Below are 22080 nucleotides of genomic sequence, written 5' to 3'. Positions count from 1 at the left end.
GTTATCATGACAGGGAGTGTGATGGCAGGCAGGCAGGCATGGTACTGGTGTTGTAGCTAGGATCTTACGTCTTATCTTATCGGCAAGATGGAGGCAGAGAGGGAGGGAGCCTGGGCCCTGGAATTGGCTTTTGAAACCTCAGAGCCTACCTGCAGTGACTCACCTTCTTCAGCAAGGCCACACCTCCTAATCCTTCCTAAACAGTTCCTAAACAGTTCACCAACTGAGAACCAGACACTCAGATATCTGAATTTGGAACCGTTCTCACTGAGACCACCGCACTGGACTAGATTTTCTTTTTTAAATGAAATTTTAACCAGTATTTTTTTTTTAAAAAAAAAAAAATTGATTCATAATAACAAAAACCACACCTTAATGGTTTTTGCTGATTATTTAGAAGAGTCTTACTGTGTAGTTCAGGCTGCCCTATAACTACTTAGGCCCCCCAGACTGGCTTGTAATGTGTGATCTGCTGCCTCTACTTCCTGAGTGTTTCAGTTATAGGCAAGCATCAATGTATCTGATGGAACTTGCTCCTCCCAGACCCCAGTACTGAAGACTGAGTCTGGGGCCCTGGGCATGCCCTAACATGAGCCACATCCCTAGGTCTCTGGTACACTCTCTTCTCCAAAAAAAATGTCTTCAACAATACACTCAACTCAATAATTTGGACTTATTTAGTCTCTAAAGAAATGACACAGCCATTTATAAAACGTGTGTGTGTGTGTGTGTGTGTGTGTGTGTGTGTGTGTGTGTGTGATCTAAATGAACTGTTGAACCCTTGTTCGACAAAAAAAGATCAATAAAAAAGATGCTTGGGTTGTGAGAGCTATTACTTCCTTTTCCTGCCTGATCTGGTAAGCAAGTTTCAACATTGCTATGAGATAGTTATGTCTCAAATGTCATTATAGAGAAAGACAAATACTCTTTAGCTACAAAAAAAGAAAAATTGCTAATGAATTGTAAAGAATACAGTTTGACTACTTTATGTCCAACATGTCCACTGAGTAAATACTTTAAAAAAGAAAAAAAAAACGAGCATAATTTAATTGCTTGCTTGTATGACTTTATGGCAATAATAATGACTTCAATGGCATTTTAGATCTAGTAGAGTTTTCTTGTTTGGCCAACTCTGAATTCCTGGAAAACATTCCAAACACCAACAACTTCAAGGCTTTTTTTCTCTTTTCATTATTGTTTTGTTTTGAGGTGAAACAATTATTGAGGATTCAACATCTGTAGAAATAGCCCAGCAATTATTTCTTTGAAATGTTTCCAGCTTGCAAAGACTTAGTAATGTAATGTTATTAACCTCCCCCCACTTGAGAGATTTCCAGAGCATTCAGCCAATAGTTCCTTCTATTCTTCCTGTCCCGGGTGGTTAAAGGTCCCCCGTGTGCCACCGTCGGTCCTTAAAATGTTACAACTGGTAGCAAAACAAGCAAAATGTAAGCCAGCCAAACCACCAACCAAACACCCAAAAGTATGTGTGTGTGTGTGTGTGTGTGTGTGTGTGTGTGTGTGTGTGTGCGCGCGCGCGCGCGCGCGCGCATGTGCTCTCCTACTGGACTCATCCAGAGATGACAACTTGGCTCTGAAGTGTCTATGAAATATGATGACCACCAGCAGCAAAGGCATTTTTAGCAATTATTTTAGAACACTGATACTCAGATTAACACCTGGTTTATTTAAATAGGATCCTGGTCCTTGTGTATCTATTTGTGGATGTTTTGAAGGTTTAGAAATAGGATTGGGCTGACTTGGTAAAAATAACTTTGTAGCCTCATGGCTTTAGTCATACATAAACCAATTTGGGGATGTACTGGGTATAGATTTAGATTATTTTCTGATATTTAGTGCCTAATTTTAATTTAATTTCAGTGACTGGCTTCAAAATACTTGCCTGTCTAGTGTAACTTTGGTCTAGTTCAAAGATGTCTCCCCACAGGGCTACCGTCAAAGTATTGGCCTGGCTTTTCCTCAGCTCAGTGCTCAGAAGAATCACTGCTGGAGACACTCTTCCCTCTTTCCCGTTAAACAAGCCACCCCCGGAAAGACTTGAGTTGTCTTAGCCATCTCAACAGGAGATGAAAGTGCTCCATTCTGAACTTTCCGTCCTTACTTTAGGATGCTTTGCCGAGAGCATTTTTCCTAATCCAGCCACTTCATCAACTACCATACCCACTTTGCCAAAATTCAGTCACCACCACCTTTGCCAAATGGATTGCAAAGTTCTGTGATCACTGAAATGAGCCAGAAGGAGTCTTTCAAACCACAGGATCTTGTTTCTCTTTGGTGTACTGAGAAGACTCTGTGAGACCCTCTCCTAGCAGCAGATGAAATCAGAAAGTAGATTACACTGTGGGAAAACATCACAAGAAGCCACACCTCTGACCACAGAGAATCTTGTGCTATTTTTCAGCACCGATAGCTCTAGATGAGATAACCCAACAACAAACAAAAGACAAGAAAGAATAAAAGCAGCAAAATAGTGACATTCTAAGTCATTTATTTGTCATGGAATTTTTAGTCTGAAAGGGACCCTGTGGCTTTGTTTTCTGTAGGAAGGAAGCAGGACCCAAAGAAAGTGATTTGTCAGGTTCACTCCAGGGCTACAACCCCAGTGATAGCGCTTCAAGGCTGGGAGCCTATGGAACTTTCTGGGTTTTACTGGGAGACTTATGACCCAGTTCTACCCTGAAGTAAACATGGCCTCCTGAACCTGGGATGCCTGAGGGAACTTTACCTCCATCCTCTGGGGGCTGGGAGAGTAAAGGATCATGCCAGAACTTGTGCTGAGAGAGCCTCTTCAGGGAATTAATTATTGCTGTGATGATATGGAATCGCTCTTCTGGAAGTGGTTTGGCATATTTATTTTGTAGTGGTTTTATGTGAACCCTAAGCCAACTTAAAAATCCTCAATACCTTCCTGAAGCTTAAAGACAAACATCTGCAATTAGATCAATTTCTTTTGAAGGTGTGTGTGTGTGTGTGTGTGTGTGTGTGTGTGTGTGTGTTTCAAACTCCAAAACATCAATAGTTTTTTTAAAAAAATGTTTTTATTCTTTAAATGCCGTGAAACTCCTCTTTCTCGAATCCTTCCAATGCTACCAAAGTGGTGCTTAGAAGGCTTAAGCTGTTTCGGAGGGGGTTAGGCTGGCTGCAGGTACAGTACAATTCACCAGGAGGCATAAAACAGCACAAAAGAATCCAGGCAGTACAGTCAGCATTGTGGGAGACCTGTATCCAAGCAGGAGATCATGTTCCTAACTTCAAACCCACTCTTCACTTTTTTCCTTGAATGCTTTTAGGCTCACAAAATGCATGGTGAGAGGTAGGGAACTTTCGTAGACTACCATGTGTGACTGGGTGTCTGCCTCAAGCCAAGCAGGTGGGATCTGTAAAAGGAATGATCAGTGCAACCGACTTTTGTATTTACCTTTTCAGGGAACCTTTGGGTGTGGGCCTAGATCACATTTATTCGGATGGTTCAGGAAGTGTTGAGACTTCGCTAAACAATGAGAAGCATGGGCCAGTGTAGCTGGGCAAAGGTGACCAAGTTCTGGGCCTGCTGACTCTTTTCTAGAAGCTTCTGTGAGGCATAATTACAGCGCCCAGATCTAGGGCTGGCAAGCTCAACTACCAGGGCACATCTTCCTTGTCCCATGCCTGACCTCCCTTTGCTCCCTCACCAGGAAGGTGCCTATGGAAGAAGGCAGCTGGGGAGGGGGGGAGGGAGGAGGGAGGGAGGAGGGGAGGGTGAGAGGACTCCTGCCTGATGGATCCCATTAGGCTTAGTGTGCAAAGCTGGTGGAGATGAAGTAGCTGCTCTGGTATGCATCCAAGCTGCTGTTCTATTTTTACTCTTCTCCTGCATGCTTCTTAGCCCAGAGTTGTTTGCCTGGGCACCTGGATCAGCAGCAAAACATGGAACTGAGCCGCTCAGTAAAGTGGGGAGGAAGGAGGCCACTGATGCGGGCTTTGTTATTGCTGACAGGGAAGAGAGACCTGGAATGTTAATGAGGATAGCTTTCCGAAGCATGCCTTCATGGTTAGCAAGGAGTTCAAAGGGGAAGGCAGACTCAGGCCTGTGCCGAACAAATGCGAACTGCTGATAGAGAGAAGGAAAAATCAATTATGCTGTCGCAGAATCCCATGCCATTGTGTTGGAGTTGTTAGAGAAGGTAGGACAAGGACCAGATTTCAAAAGGAAACAAAGCCACATGGCCCTGAAGTATAACGAGTTTGCCATGGCAACTGATGGAAATGAGCCTCTCGGCCTGAGCAGGTGTGCTATCTTACAGAATAAACATACTTCTCTCACTCCCTGGATTTTATAATAAAACCTGTGTTTGGATTACTTTCCCCTCCTCTTTGTTACCCAGAGAAGTTGGCTGTTGCTCAATCAGCCCCAGGCTCTAGTGAGGGAAATGTAATCAGTGTTATCAAAGGATCGCTTTGGAAAAGGCTGGCGCTAGGCTTGGCTGCCAGCCTCACCACGGAGCAGCAGCTGGGCCTCAGGTACCTGCCTGGCCTTTGGCCCCTCCCAGGCAATACCCTGGGCAGAAAGCTGCTGGTTCTGAGTTCATCTGAGTACAACAGTATGATCTGGACCTCACACTGGCATTGGCCAAAGGCTTCTCTGTGACCAGAGAAGTGTATTTAGGTAAAGCCAGGACCTGAGTGATTTAGCATCTTGCATTTTGTCTTGAAGGTTCCTTGAGTTCAGGGACTAACTGATTTTACTCTCCAATCTGTTGTTATCCACAGTTTGTTTACTCAAACCCAGAGAGAACTTATGTTTCCCTAGTTTGAAATCCCTCTCTAGTAGGTTCCAGGGCGGTAGATTCTTGAGTCTGAAATATACACAAATGTGGGGTTTTATAAAATCCCCCAAGCTAAAGACTAAGGATGCTTACATTTAATTTTTAGAAGTTCCACATTCTAATAAAGTAAAATAGCCAGCCGCAGTGTTCTCCTCTGTGACCAGAAAGACATTTCTTCCACTATAGTTTCAAATAAACCTTTAAAAAGAGATGCTCGTTCTCAATGGCTCCTAGAAGGGTTTGTGAACATGGTTATGGCAAACCGTTGGTGTGAGAGGATGCTTTGGCAGGCCTTTTACACATTACCTGACCTTTGAGCCCAGTAAGAGAAGCATGGCTGACTTAGGAACTAATTCAAGCTTTGGTGTCAGGCATTAGGCCTTCCTGCTCCCACCCTAACACAAGCACAGAGCCTGCCCCCGCCATCACACTGTGCTCACCTTTTGCTTCTTTTGTTCATTGTCCTGACAAGTGCAGGTGCCTGTTTTTCCACCCTTAGGAGGTCAGCAGTTGCCACTCAGGAAGACACGGGGGTGGGGGTGGGGGTTGACGGGACACAAGAGTTAGAAATCAATGACCAAGGCAACTCATAAAAGGAAGTACTTAACTAGGGCTGGCGTACAGTTCAGAGGCTTAGTCCATTGTCATCATGGCGGGGAGCATGGCGGCATGCAGGCAGACGTGGTGGGGGAGGCCGCTGCGAGTTCTACATTCAGAACTGCAGGCAGCAGGAGAAAAGATTCTGAGCTTGGAAAACTCAAAGCCCACTTCCAGGGACGCGCTTCCTCCAACAAGGCCACACCTCCTAATCCTTTCAAATAGTGCCACTCCCTGGTGACCAAGCATTTGACTCTATGAGCCTTGGAGGCCATTCTTAATCAAACCAGCAAAACAGACAAAACAAAAAACCAGAACAAATCAAACCATTCAGTATGCCACTTTTAAAACGTTGCCAAGTGATACTTTATAAAAGCGTCCTTATATCTGATTTTTACCCAAGTGAAATCAAACTAGCCACAGCCTCAGTGGCTCAGATTTATATACTGTACGAATAAATACCCCTATGCTGGACAGTTTTATGTCAACTTGACAGAAGCTAAAGTCATGTGAGAGGAGGAAACCTCAATTAAGAAAATGGCTCCATGAGATTGTGCTGTAGGCAAGCTTGGAAGGCATTTTCTTAATTAGTGATTGATGGGGGTGGGGAGTGGGGTGGACAGCCCACTGTGGGTGGTGCCATCGCTGGGCTGATGGTCCTGGGTTCAATAAGAAAGCAGGCTGGGCAAACCACAAGGAGTAAGCCAGTAAGCAGCACCCCTCCGTGGCCTCTGCATCAGCTCCTGCCTCCAGGTTCCTGCTCTGAGTTCCTGTCCTGACTTCCTTCAGTGATGAACTACAATGTGGAAGTGTAAGCAAATAAACCCTTTCCTCCCCAACTTGCTTTTTGGTCATGGTGTTTGAACTCAGCAATTGAAACCCCAACTAAGACAATCCCTCAGAAGTTCCTGCTAAGAAGCTGGGTGTGATTATATGTCCCTGTAATTCCAGCACTTGGAAGGCTGAAGGTAGGGATATCTCTGCAGGTTCAGGGCCAGCCAGGCTACAATGGTGAGTTCAAGGCCAACCTAGTCTACAGAGCAAAACCCTGTCCTAAAACATAGCAAGCCACCAACCAACCAACCAATGTTCCTGATAACATCACAGCTCTCCTAATGCCTGACTAGTTTTAAAAATAATGACCTTAGTCATCTGGGAAAGATTATATCATGTTTCCTCTTTTTTAAGAAAGCAGTTGTGCATCTTGTTTACAAGAAGTGAAGCCATTCACTCATTTCCTCCGTGACTGACATTCCTGCAGCCAAGCCAAGGGTCTATCAGCCTCGCACAAAGGAGAAATCCAGGATCTACACCAGGGAGAAGTATCTGGGGTGTCTCCTGCTGTGTCTATGGGTGGCTACCTCACCCACTTCTGACCAAGAATGGCATCTGAGTGCTTCAGGGGATGCTGGGAGCAGAGCTGAAGCTGTGTGTCCCAAAGTGTGTGGGCAGGGGCATCTCCGCATTCAAGATCCAAAGTGAGTCTTTGGGCACCAGTATATCATTCATTATTCTCTGAACAGAGTTGGGAGCCCCAGTCCCCTGATGCCATCTTTTCTAGTGAAACTGCCATTCAGAGGGAGTTCAGCAGCTAACTACAGCAACCTAAGAAGCCAACACAGATCTCCAGCTACGGCTTCATTGCCGTGCAAGGCAGTACGCGCATCAAGAGAAGCAACACGCTCTTGTTCTGCAGTGACTTAAAATGCAGCTGGGGAGAGAGGATGTCAGGGTGGGAAAGCGCATTAGGCTAAGAAGTGAGACATTTGGTCTCTTGCCTCTGACCTTCACGTGACCTTTGACTGATGATCAGTTTCTGGGTCAAATCTTCAAAGAAGCAGGTGAATGTACATTTTCCCCCTAGTAAGGAGCAGATCCCTTCCTTCCCCCACACACTTTTTAGATTATTGTATTCAAGGCTCCTATAAATCACCATGAAAATGAGAGAAGAGACCGAGAGACAGAAGGTAAGAAATGGGGAAAGCATGTAACAGCCCTGCGGAATGTATATATTCACCCAATAAATGACACCACAGACCAGGGCCATCCGCCACACCTCTCTAAAGAGCAGTCCGGCTCCACGACTGGAAAAGGGCAGGATGGCACTGCCTGCCCTGCCGCGGGCAGGAGTGTGAGGAAGCAGGCTTCACAGCAGGGACAGCCGAACCCTGCTGCCGGTGCCACAGCTGGTGCCACAGCTGGGGCACAGCTGGGGCTCTCCTGCGCTCTGCTCAGTAGGGCCTGGGACGTGTTTCAGGTGAGCCTCTCAGCTACACAGACAACAGAAAGCAGAGGCGGTACCTTGCCAGAACGGGGCACGACATTCTCTGCGTGAATTGCCGGGATTATCCGAGCTCCCCAGACACAGTGTGGGGCCTGCAACACCCATGAGCCAAACCTGTGGCACGCTTCCACATGCTTCTCGTATGTGGCACAGTATTTATCAGGCACGCCTAGGTTTGAACTTCAGTTCTCTTACACGTAATACGACGACCTTAAGCATGCTACTTTACTCGGCCGCAGCTGCCACGCGAAGAAACAGAACCGATACCCAGGGAGGCTGTCGGGATAAGAGGAAAGAACCGGAGCAGCCACAGCTGTGCCTGCGCGGAGTAAATGCTCGAAAAGTCTGCCTTCCTCATCTAGCTTTGTATCCCAGGGTCAGGGATCATTTATGGGGACTTTGCATTTCTTTAAATTTTAGTGTGTGTGTGTGTTGCAGGCATGCACATGTGGCCGTCAGAGGACAGCGTTGTGGGGAATTGGTTGTCTTCTTCCACCAGGGGTTCTGGGGGTCAAACTCGGGTCATGAGGCTTGGGGGCAAATGCTTTCATCGGCTGAGCATCTCAGCAGACCGATTTTGAATCCATCCCCCCCCAACCCCAACCCCCCCAAAAAAAATCTAACAGCAAACTCTTAACAACAAAAATCTTACAGTTTGAAAATGAAACCTGATGAAGTGTTGATAATGTGAGGTTTTTAAGCCTAAAGCTTCCAGGGGGTCTTTCTGGGGCTGCCGCTCAGCCTGGTTTGTTTTCTTAACCAGGTCAGGGAGAAGGCGGACAGGATTCAGAGAACAGCCACTGCACCTGGAGACAGCCTTCTTTCCCAGAGCTAAATCTTGCCATGAGCAGCACTAGCGGGAATGAATAAAGGGATAACAGCCACACTTGGTAATGGCGCTTGACTTTAAAGGAGAAGCTGAGTGTGGGGCCGCAAAGATAGGATAATAGATGTGTAAGTATGCTAGAAATAATTTCAAAGGCTGCATTGTGTTCACATTATACCTGTTACCAAAAACGGAAAACCTGGATTCAAGTTGGGAACCCTGCTAGGCTCTAACTCTGCTTTCCTAAGAAATGAAGTCTCGTTGTCGTCTCCAGCCCCGTCTGCTGGGTAGGCCAAACACAGGGAAAAGCCTGGAGGGCCGGCAGAGCCATCAATAAACGGAAAGAAAGTGACCAGACTGGTCAGTGTATTTCAAACCTCTTTCTTTCTTAAGAAAAAAGTTCTCCTGGAAACCTCACCCCCAACAGTGACTTAAATAGTCTTCATCTAAATGCTGTTTAAATATACACAAATATATAGTTAAATATACATGCTTTCTAGTTATAATTGATTAAAAATTGAACACAAAGGGAAAAAACCCTGGAGATCTGTTGCCCAATACTGCAGATATTCTTAATAATACTGAATTGGTCAAAATGCTATTTTATATATATATATATATATATATATATATATATATATATATAGTGTATGTGTGTTTGTGTCTGTGTGTATGTGTGTGTGTCTCTCTGTGTGTATGTGTGTGTGTACACGTGTGCCTATGGAGGTCAGAGGTAGATGTTTCACATCTTCTTAGGTCACACTCTCCTCTTTATTTATTAAGGCAGGGTCTCTTTGCCGAACCTGATGCTCATCAATTTGCACTGGGCACTTCCTGTCTTCACCTCCTGGGCTCTGCAGTTACCGTTAGGCTACCATGCTCTCCAGCTTTCATGTGAGTGCTGGGATTCAGATCTGTGTCCTCATAGTTGTGTGGCAAGTGTTTCACCTACTGAGCCATCATCCCCCAAGCCCGATTTTATATTTTATGTGCATGGTTGTTTTGCCTGCATGTATGCCTGTGTATAATGTGTATGCATGGTACCAGGAAAGATAAAAGAAGGCATCAGATTCCTTGGAACTGGAGTTACAGTCAGTTGTGAAGCTACTATATCAGTGCTGAGAATTGAACCTGGATCTTCTGGAAGAGCAGCCAGTGCTCTTAACTGTTGTGCAATATTACTGTAACTATGTAAAGATGTGTTACATTTGTTTATTTTGTGGAATGTTATTTTAACTATGTAAAGATGTATTACATTTGTTTATGCTGCATTTGTTTAACTATGTAAAGATGTGTTGCTTTGCCTGCCTAAGTCATCTGATTGGTCTAATTAAAAAGCTGACTGGCCAATAGCTAAGCAGTAGAGGGACAGGCAGGGCTGGCGGGCAGAGAGGAGAAGTAGGAGGAGAAGAGAGAGAACAAAGGAGAAAGATAGGGAGATGCCCAGAGTAGGACACACGGAATGAAAGGTAAAAAGCTCCGAGGCAAACTGAAAAGAAACATTTAAATTAAGTAATAAGAGCTAGTTGGACAAGCATAGGATAAGGCCGAGCATTCATAACTAACAAGAAGTCCCAGGTCATGATTTAGGGGTTGGAGGTCCAAGAAAGCCTGCTACACTTAACCACTGAGCCATTTCTCCAGCTCCCCAATTTTACTATTTTTAAAAACCACAACTTAAAAGCAGTAAGAAAAAAAATCATATTTGTAAGTTAAGTAAAAACAAAATTACCAGGTAAATTCAAATAAGGAAACATCAGTTCCAGGTGAAAGTTACTGCTGAAACTAAATGTTCAATGTTGGGTAGGTTGTAATTTATACATGCAATTACGAAAGCATAAGAGGGTGGCCTTATGCATTTTATGTTTCAGTGGTTGGTTTGAGTAATTATGTGATTTAAGTCAAGACTCAGGAGCTATTCCAAAGTAAAAGAGAGATTAAGAAGACAGGACACACAATTTGAAGATGTAGTTTTGGGCTGGAAGCCTTTTCTGTAAATTAGAATCTGTCGTGAAATGGAAAGGGCTTGAGAAGCAGCTCAGACTAAGAAACTTTGCTGCTCTTCCAAAGAACCTATGTTTGGTTCTCAGCATCTGCATCACACTCAGTGATCCACGGTTGCTTGTACCTCTGATTTCAGGGGATCTGACACCCCTTCTCCACTCCACAGACACCTGCACACATGTGGCACACAAATAAAAAAATATTTAAAAGAGAGAGAGAGGGAGGGAGGGAGAGAACGAGCCAGGCAGTAGTGGCGCACGCCTTTTATCCCAGCACTCGGGAGGCAGAGACAGATGGATCTCTGTGAGTTCGAGGCCAGCCTGGTCTACAGAGTGAGTTTCAGGGCAGCCAAGGCTACACAGAGAAACCCTGTCTCAAAACAAACAAACAAACAAACAAAAACGGAGGGAGGGAGAGAGAGAGAGAGAGAGAGAGAGAGAGAATTAGTCCCCAGTGCATCCATGTTAATTCCCTATTTTCCTGTTCGAACTTGAGTTATGTAGGGAGATGTCTTGTTGGAAATCTTTCACAAAGATGTTTGGAAATGATGGGGAAATCAAGTTGGCAACTTCTTTCAAGTTGTTCAGAGGCAAAGAAGGGTTTTGTACTTTTCTGAGAAATTGAAACTGTCCCAACATTTACGTATTAAAGAAGAAAGTCCAGCAAAAAGCAGCTCAATTAAGAGAAAGTTCTTGGTTCATATTAGGCAGTCATTAAGAATGCCAAGGAGAGGCAGGAGGATAGCAGTGAGTTTGAGGCCAGCCTGGGTTACACAGTGAAACCTCGTCCCACTATGTACAAAAGAAAAAGACGTGGGGAAATACTGGGACGCAATGTTTAAAACAGAGTAAAATAATGTGTAAAGTATGGTAACTGTTTAGAAGTCTGAAAAGCAGTATGCATTTCCACACACCTGTTTTGTGTCAGGTATTAGATTGCGTAAGAAACTGTGTTACCTCGTTTACACTTCGAACCAACCGTACAAAGCAGGTGTTCCTATTCTCACTGTACTGATGAGGAATCTGAAGCAGAGAGAGGCTAATGACTGGTCACCCAGCCTGTCTAGTCTCAGAGAGAAGACTATGCCCAGACACTAACAGTGGCCTCACGCAATGGGCCTAAGAAGACTCTTGGATTCGCCTTTTGTGTTTTCAGGGTTTGCCCCAAACATTCACAATAGGATACTGGTTTATAATTGGGGGAAAAGGCTATTGTTTTAAAATAAATTTCTTGTAAAAGAATATGTAAATATGCCCATTGTTCAAAACCATCCTAAATAACAAACTACTGGTAGTGCTATTATCTCTTAACGGTGATATTATTGATTTTCACTTAAACATTCTTGCTTCTTTGTAACCTGCTAAGTCTGTATGATTCATTCTGTCATTCAGTCAACAGTGAGCATCTGCTATGATACACTTCAATAAGGAAAATACTGGAAAGACTTGGATCTTGTCTTCATACAAAAATCTACATGGGCCAGACCCTTTACAAGAAGGCCCCTACCTTGTGTCTTGTGACCTGCGACCCCTTTGACCTAATTTTGGACAGCTGCCTCCTGTTCCCTCACGCCAGGCACCTGGACTTCCTCACTGCTCCCTCACATGTGCCAGGCTGACTTGGCTCTTACAGTTTCCTTTGCAGGAAGTTGTCCCCTGCCCCCAACCTGAGGATGCTCCTCAGATGTCACTTTAGGAAGACTCTTTTGCCCTTTCTATGCCAAATAGAAACAGCCTCCTCAGACAGACACACCATCTCCTGTACCTTGCTTTTCTTCACTTCAACATCCGGTGCCAAGAGTGTCTCACTTTCCTGAGCACGTGCTGTGACTATACTTTCTGGCCCTTTGCAACATATTTTCTGGCCCAGAAAATAAGAGAAGTGCCCTGTGTCACATTATAAGCTTTGAGAATCAGTGTACAACTCACCATTTGATCTTCTGCCTAAGACTAGCCTTGCTCCACGGTGGTTCTCTGGATAGCCTGGGTGCAGGAGGGAAGTGATCCACAGGAGAGCCCTCCTTCTGACCTTCAGTGAACACGCTGTGATGAGGAATAAACTTTGTTGTTTCAAGCCTCTGAGATGCTTACACACTTCTGAGGTGTTTATTGCCACAAAACAATGTAATCTATCCTGACTGACAGACTACCTGACATATTTATCTGTTTCCTGTCTCCCCCTCTAAATTATTATCTGTATAAATATAGGACTCTATTCCCTGCTGCATTGCCAGTGACTGGAATACTGGGACACAGGTTACATTTTAGTATTTGTTCGTTGACTGCATGAATCATGAATTGATCACATGTGAAGCAGGAGATTTAACAAAGGCAGGTCAATCTAACTCTGGACCGAATGATCCGACAGAAATATCCAATTCAAGCTGATGTGAACATGAACACACCGGTTCCTGACTCAAGCTCCCAAACAGTGGTTAACAGCACAACTCACCTATGAGTGAAGCACATAAAGTAGCCAAATCTGTAAGACAAATGGAGGCCTGGCATGTCGCAGAGGGCCTCAGTGACAGTCATAAATAAAAAGGATTAGCCGTGTTTGTGTCAAGGCTGAATGCTGATGTGGTTTCCTTTCCCTGTGTGGACATTAGCATTTGAAATGAACTGAGCTTCAGAGAGAGAGAGGGTTTTATCTGCTCTTATCATAAACTGGTGTGTGAGCCCCTCTAAGGACTTTTGCAAAGGCTGTGTGAGCTTTTGTGAGCTGCTTTCTTTTCACATGCTTCCTCCTCGTGTGCCTGCATTTGAACGGGGACAATGCATTTCCTGTATCATGTGGCACAGCACAAGGCAACTCCTTGTGTCCCTACAGAGGAAGGGTACATCTGTAAGTAGTTTTTAAGACTGTACTGAAGGGGCTTGTTAGGGTGACTTACTCTCCCAGTTCGATTTGGGTGATGAAGTGTACCACGTGACAGATGTGCATAATAAACCGCTTCAGCGGCTGCCAGTGGGAAGCGAAGCCGATAAAGTGAGAAATCTCATGGAGTCACTGAGACCATGACCAATAAGTGAGAAGCTAGCCTCGTTTGGAGTTCTCATTTCTCACTGCCACAATGTGCCAGTGTTACTAGGCTTCTGCATTTACTGATTTTCCCCCAAAGCAACTGCCTTTCCAGTTCGTTCCTAATTCAAACTGGGACAGACAGCTATTTCTGCGCGCAGTCAGTAAGATGGGCCGGTAATCATTCATTGAATGCACTTGCAAGGAGTCTTTGCATGTTTTGTCATGAAAAAAACGGAAACACATTACATCTAAGAATGGGAATGCTGGGATTTGGGTTTTGCCTTTTCCAAACTATTTCTTTTCCTCCTTTCTGAATTTCTTTTTCTCTATCTGTTCCATTAATTTCTCCCTTTGTATACTCATTCGTAATTCCCTAATGAATATGACAAGGCATATCATTTCTTCACATTTTTCTGTGGGTAGACAACAGTGATTTCAAAGCCCAAGCCACTAGCTGACAAACTCATTCCTAGAGTGGGCCGCCTTGAAGTTAACCCTGGATGCTTCTAGGGTCCTGATGAACTGACTTCAGGTTGATGATGTTCGTTTCTGCCATGAAGCTTCCACATGTGCTGGGCACTGCTCTAGGCGTGTGCCCACCCCGCCATGGGGGAGGCTGAAGAAGCACAGCATGTAACCTTTGATGTGCAAAGTCAGGGCATAAATGCTGCATCTCATGACCTTACAGCCCCGTAGGTAACAGGCCTTGAGGTGGGTCTCAGAGAGGACTGTCAGGGAAGGATTGGGGAGGAGGCAGGAACTGACCGGAAGGCACACGTATGTTTTAGGCGTCAAAAGAGCAAAATACTCTATTAGAGATCAGGAGAGCATGACATTTTGACTGAATTCTGCTCTTTGTGGCAAGGAACTTCCCAGCCATACGTGTCAGCTACATAACATAAGTCATCTAAGGCAGGGTTTAAAATATTCATCAGATGTTTGTAATTGGCAATTAATCACAGTATAACGTACCAAGACACCCCAGCTGTGAGCTCTATGCTGGCTATGAAGACAGGAGTTGTATGTCTAGTATACCAATGAGTGTCACAGATAAGTGCTGAAGAACTGAAGGGAAATGGAAAAACAGAATCTGAGCAATGAGGAGAGCACAGTCTTCAGAGAGCAGCAAGCCACTCCTGAGGCCTCCTTTGGACACTTTAAGTGTGTCAATTTCGCATTGATGAGCTTAGGGAATTCTTTATGGACAGGAGGCTGGCCCTCCACAGAAAGCCTCTGGCTCCTCAGCAGCCTCCTCCTGACAGGCTGACAACTCTGGCTCTTTTCTGCAGTGGAACGGCAAGCCCTGCCAGCAACTGTTGAGTTCACAAAGAGGGATGACTAGTTGTTAAGGCCAAGTGTTGACTTCTGATCTTTTCAGAAAAGTGTGACACTCTCTAATTTATGCTTAATTGGAACTGGCCACAAGACACACTGAAATTACTACTTCCCCTCAAAAGACCGTTTTTAGATTTGATGCAGTTTCCATACCAAAACAACTCTCACCTAAAGCCTATTACCAAGACAAGTATCTCCCAATTTCACTTCACATATCCCAACAATACCACTTCTGGGGGCATGAGTCTGGCCTTATTGATCCCTTTGGTGGTGAGTGGTTAGAAGAAACAATATTGAACAGTGTTTATGAAAAAAACTCACCAAACCTTTTTGACCGTTTTCCCTACTGCAAGTTCTATAAATACTTGAGTGTGGGAACACAGACACATGGCTTGCACGTGTGCATAAATATGCATTCCTGTACTTCACTTATTTACTGCAAAGTGGTGTGCCAGAACACTTACTATTTTTGTTGAAGTCCAGTTGTGATCTTTCAGCGATAAGGATCTAACAGGTATGTTTGCTGGCAGCCAGAAACCTAAATGAGACGAGATTACTGATTCCTCTTGAGAGACTGTTCCCTCAATGTTTTCCTCCCCACACTTTGCTATCCCACTTGCTACAGGGCTGAGGTCCACAGACTCTAATCCAAAGAAGGAATTCTTGAGGGACTGTCTCAGGAGAATCAGCATGAAAAGGCAACTGGCCCCAGAAGTCAAGGACTCTGGCTGGCTACCATGGTGGAATGTTAAAGCCACAGAGAGTGAAAGGAATCTGTGTTCCTTGTTTTCAAATGTCTATTGTTTCCATCTTTGCACTAATGAAATAAAAATGTAGATTAGTGATTTTACTTTTAGGACCTTTAATAAAGGAGGTATTTTTTGTTGTTATTCCCCAAAAGATATCTTGAAAAAAAATAGATGCTGAAGTTTGGGTGCCTCTGAAAATGACTTGGAATAATGTTTGCTAAATGGGGAAGCCCTGATACTATATGAATCAACTTTCATTATTCTTTAATGAATCTTTGCAATTATTTATCCTAAAATTTTGCAAGCCTGACTTTTGCTCACCGTGCTGTGGAATACTTTAAAGGACATTTCATCTAATAACAGAGAAAATGATAAATTATAAATAGCAAATCACACGGTGATTTAGATGGCACTAAGGTAAGAGTGTAAGCAATAAAATAAAATTTCCCAACCAACCACTACATTAATAGCAAACAACAAACAGCTGTCTATACAACTAAAGACAGATGCACTGACACGCTTTTTTTGTTTGTTTTTGTTTTTGGAGACAGGGTTTCTCTGGGTAGACTCAGCTGTCCTGGAACTCACTCTGTAGACCAGGCTGGCCCCAAACTCATAGAAATCCACTTGCCACTGCCTCCCAAGTGTTGGGATTAAAGGCATGTGCTACCACCACCTAGCTCACCAACATGCTTATTAACATGCAAAATTCAGGTTTTTTTTTTTAAACTTTGAAATTATAAAGCAAAATACTGAGAATTTTTTTTTATCAGTTTAAGAAGTTCAATATTCATAAGAGAGAATGAAGTAATTTTATTTTAAATATGATCTGGTAATACCAATACCTAAAAAATAAGAGAAACAACTACAACTATAGTTAATCCTTGTTCTCAGTCTCTTAAGCATTTGGTAGAGTAATACAGAGATGCTCACATTTACCCGGGTGTGAGTCTGATTTTGTCCTTCCTGGCTGTGTGATCTTCGACAAGTTATTTAACCCTTTGGTCCTGTTTCCTTTAACTATGAAATAGGGAATAGAGTCTTTCCTGCCTTAAGAAGTTATTGTGAGGATCACAAATAAAACACTTGAGGGCTGCGAGTACAGCTCAGTGGCAGGACATGAAGCCCTTAGTTCAATTTCCAGCATTGAAAAAAAAAATGAACAAACAAAATAAATATTGGAACTAAAACTAGCAGAGCAAACAGTAAGTAGTCAGCGAAAATATGTTCTAGAGTGTCCCAATGTTTTTTCTATCGAAAACTCTCTGGTCGTTTTTCTTCTCACTCCAGTCTGACATACAGCACTCTGTGTTGGCCTTTGCTTTCTCTCTGACCTGATTTCTGGCCACTTTCCATTTCTCCATCAGCCCTGGAACCCTGACCTCCTACCTGGCTGCTCTGTAGGAACAATAGGCACCTCTCACCTCAGGACTTGTAAAGTAAGGTCCACCCCACATTTCTCATATACATTTTCTGGCATTCAGGTCTTATCTCAGAAATACTTTGTCACCGAAAATGTCCATGGACATCTCATCTAACATATAAGGATCTCATTTTACTGAAACTTTCATCTTCTTTCCTGTCTATACTTGCTTGTTTAATTACTTACAAATATAGTATTTATTTTACTAATTTACTGACTTACCTTCATTATTTTCTTCATCTACTACTCCAGAAAGATAATGATTTTTGTTCTAATCATTATGGTATCCCACTGTGTTTATTAGAACTATGTTTACCACTACAGCAACTATCAAATATTTAGTCACTGACTGGATGGTTAGATTTTACTTAATTTCTAAATTAAAACCTCATACCCTAAGTACATATTTCCTAATTCCAAAGTTTAGCAAAACTTATCTGTTTATTTTTTTGTCACAAAGACTTCTCTTAGTAGCCATCAGAAATGATGACTGTTAATAATAGCTATAGCAACAACCATTATTGTTTCTGTTCTTATGTGATGCTGAGGCTCAAACTCAGGGCCTTGCACATGCCAAGCAAATTCTCTACTGCTGAGCCACACCCCCAGCCCACATTCATATTTAAAAGTCTGATGGTTATACATCCAAACTGAAAAGACAAGATTAGTCTACATTGGCCATGATGTAACTAACTGCTCCTTTCAACCTTCAGCACGTCACCTGGAGGGAGAAATAAAGATGTTTGCTGGGCTCCTTGGTTCCCCCATCAGCCACATGTTCTGCTTTTCCTTTCTACCCTGCAGGTAGGGAAGCGTCCTAGATAAATATGACACACACTTTCCAGACTCTGAATACACTCAAGGGCAGGGAAGAGGTCAATACTGTTATTGTAATACCCTTTTCCTTCCAGGGTTTTGAGGAGTCCTAAACATGGGCATGTTTAGACATAGGTATCTACTGTGTTCTAAGCATTCCATGAGCAGCCTTATACAGTCCATCTAACTTATTCTTTACAGTGATCCTGCAGGGTGCCATTATTATCCCTAATCTTTACATGAGGAACAGAAGTGAAACCAGGGCTCTGGGAGGATGTTTTCTGCTCAAGGCCACCTGACTAATAAATGGTAGACTAAGTCATAGGGTATTTATCAAGGACATGACAACATTTTTCTCTCCTCTTTGCCACTGTGAGCAATTTCCCAAACATTTAAACAATCGGTGTGTCTTGAGCAAATGACTTCTGGATTTTGGCAACCACCAACCTGGCTTACAGCTATTGAGTCTGAGCAGCCTTTCTACCCGAAGAAGTGAGAGGACTGGGATGTCAGATATGGGCTGACATCAGAGGAAGCTCCTGTCACATAACATGCAGATAGGATTTCTTCCTCCCTAATGAGGACAAGTCTTTAAATTTCACTTGTTTTTCAGTACTGGGTATCAAACCCAGGGCTCTGCACAGGCTAGGTAAGTCCTCTATCTTTGGACTACACCTCCAGCCTTTGTTTCTTTTTTGGGACAAGGTCTTGCTACTATACATCTGTGGTTAGCCTTGAACTTGCTATATAGCCCAGGTTGGCATGATGGCAACATCCTCCTACCTCTGCTTCCCAAGTGCTGGGATTAGTGGTGTGCACTACCATATCTGGTTTATTTTACAGTTATTTATTTATTCATTTCATTATTTGATTTTCTGGTGTGTGTGTGTGTGTGTGTGTGTGTGTGTGTGTGTGTGTGTGTGTCTTCTTTGATGGCACTTACACTGCTCTGATTTTATTAAAATATGCATTTATTTTACATTACACCCCTTTGGACCCTCAACTTGCCTTCTACCGGATTTTGCTGATAGTGCCATAGGCCCTGCATCTAACCACTATACAGTGTTTTGTTGTGGAATATTAGTTACATTAATTTATGCTGTGGAATACTTGTTTAATGATGCAAAGATGTGCTGCACTCTTTTATGTTGCATTTGTTTAACTCTGTAAGGCTGTGTTATCTTGCCTGTCTAAAATACTTGATTGGTCTAATAAAGAGCTGAATGGCCAATAGCTAGGCAGGAGAAAGGGAAAGGCGGGGCTGGCAGGCAGAGGGAATAAATAGAAGAAGAGAAGAAAGAAGGGGGCAAAAAGGAGGAGAGAGGACACCAGGGGCCAGCTACCCAGCCACACAACCAGCCACAGAGTAAGAAGGAAAGAAAGGAATAGAGAAGAGAGACAGATGAAAGCCCAGAGGCAAAAGGTAGACAGGATAATTTAAGTTAAGAAAAGCTGGCTAGAAACAAGCCAAGCTAAGGCCAGGCATTCATAAGTAAGAATAAGGTTCTGTGTATTTATTTGGGAGCTGGGTGGTGGGACCTCAAAGAGCAAAGAGTAAAAGTAAAAAGAAAAAAAAAAAAAACTTCTAAGGTTATAGATGGGGAGACTGAACCAGAGAGGATATGACTTATCTTTAAACTCTGATTTTCATGTTTTAGTTATTCTTATTCCATACAACCTCCCTGTCTTGGAACAGAGATATATGCATTGAATTTGCCTTAAGGGGGAAAATGGCACTCAGTAAAGGTGTGCAGATAACATAAGGAAACGATAGAAATATTTCAATCAACAATAGCAATCTATTCAATGAGGTTAGATAACAGCAGAAACGGAGAATGGGGAAGTCAACACAAAACAATGATAATGGGCTCGATAGGACTCATAATTGATGTGAAAGGAGTTTGATTCAGGTAGTGATAAAGAAACAGTGGCTAAAAATAAGAGGCAAATATGGAATAGTGATTAAGGCACGATTGCTTTCAAATCCTGGATCCCTCTTGTTTATGACCTTCCGTTCATCAGTAAACATCTGTGGAACATCAGCATGGTGGGGCACTGTTCTAGGCACTTTGGCTATGTCAGAAAATAGAACGAAGATCCCTGTTTCTCTGGCAGATACTGTCCAGCGATGCTTTAACCTCTGTTTCTCCATGTATAAAATGGATAACAAGATCCATTCAAATAGCTGCTTTGAAGACAAAACAGTCAACAAACCCAAGAGTCATTAGGCCCACATTTTGAGTCTGGGTCAGCATGATGAAAGTGATACTACTAGGAACTAGGAAGACAGCATTATAATACAGAGCTGGAACAAGATCCAATGTGAGAGTATCACATTACCAGCCTGTTATCACCCCAAGTTTCTAACAGATGTAATCCAACCTTCAAGTGACTGCAGAAAGTCACTCAATTTGAAGGTGGGAAGAGATTATTGAACAGACCAGATCTCTGACAACACAGAGGTCATCTGAATGGAGAAAGAGAAGAACAGATGGGCAGTGACTCAAACAGGTGCAGGAGAAACCACAATGCGAGAAGGTACATGTCTATCTATTGAGGTTCTCAAAGCATGGTCCCTAAACCAGCACCATGAAGATACCAAAGAAATTGAGGAAGGAGGGAGGGAGAGAAAAAGGGAGGAGGAAGGGAGTATGAAATTCTCAGACTCCAAACAAAACCTACTCACAGAATCTCCAAGGGTGGGAACAATCTTTATCTAGGTCCTTTTTTGCTAACATTAGCAAACTACTGAGACAGACTATTTAACTAAGAAATATCTTCCTGCTAGCAGCCTCCAGCCTTTGTTGACTTTGTCCCAGTATCTCCCACAAGAGAGGCAGGCACACTTTATGTACATTTTTCAGCTTGTTCTGTTATTGGTTCCTGTGGGGGAACCTACTCATTTCTCTGTGGGAGGCCAGGGTACTTTTGAGGAGGGAGGATTGAGAAATATTTAGATAGAAAGATAGAGGGAGAGAAACAGAAACACAGGACAGCCTCGGGAGGGCCTGGATCAATATCCACCGGCCCCTTCTGTCTCTTCAAGAGGGCTTTTTATAGAAATGCCAAGGGGAAAGGCAAAAGACCTCCCCCTAGCACAGCCAAGTGCAGACACTTCCAATCACCTGGTAACCACACACATGGTTAACCCATCTTCTAATGCAGCCCTGATGGGTAAAGCAAGCTCCGATCTCACTAGGAAACCTCTGTGGGCTCCCATGGGCTCCCATAGATTTCTGTTCACACATCCCCCAGAGTCTTATGTAGCTCAGGCCTGCTAACAAATCACTATGTAATTCAGGCTGCTCTCAACCTTATGATCCTCCTGCCTCAGCCTTACCAGTGCTGAGATTACAAGTGGACATTACCACTCTTGGTTATTTGTTTTTCCTCTTAACAAGGCTCTGTGAGGTGAAGAAATGATATTTGGAAAGGTCTTCAGGGACTTAAGTCAGTGAAAACCCTCAATTTGAGCCTTTCACTCAAATTCTGGCAAGAGGATTAAACACAAACATATATCCATATAGGACTTTCCACATACTTTTATGTTTATTAGTAAGATATTTCTGGCTTTTCAGAATTCTGTGCTGGATTGTGATTATCCCAGAACTGGGATTCAAACAGATTATAGAAGTATGGGTATCAAAAATAACAATAGCAACTAAAATTAGACACCATACCATAGGCAGTGTGCTACATTTTACATAACGTAGTTAATCTTCTAACAACCTAATGCTAGACTCTTACCCACTGTTACAGATGAAACCATTGAGGCTCAGCAGGCTAAGATGCAGACACCCCGAGATGGCACAGCTGCAGTCTGGGTCCAGTCAGCTGACTGTGGCCACAGGTTGAACCACTTTGCTACTGGTCCTTGTGCCAATTGGTTTTTGTCAACCTGACACAAACTAGAGTCATCTGGCGTGGGAATGGTTTTTGAGAAACGGTGTTTAAGGCTTGCCTTTACAAATCAAAATTTTACTCTACCTGTAACCAAGTTAATAATCCACTTCAAGATGATTTACAACTACTTTCTCATTCAATTTACATACTGTGTATTTAACCTGTTCAGAATTAACCACCTTTAAGAAACACTGTCATCAATCTTACTATGTTTTGGACACACTACTGTACCATATTCCCTCGTTTTCCTTTGTGACTATTTCATGCTCTGACTCAGAACAACATATGTGTGT

Source organism: Peromyscus leucopus, chromosome 8a (genome assembly GCF_004664715.2).
Source record: "Peromyscus leucopus breed LL Stock chromosome 8a, UCI_PerLeu_2.1, whole genome shotgun sequence".
Lineage (NCBI taxonomy): Eukaryota > Metazoa > Chordata > Mammalia > Rodentia > Cricetidae > Peromyscus > Peromyscus leucopus.
This window is presented reverse-complemented; position numbering follows the sequence as displayed.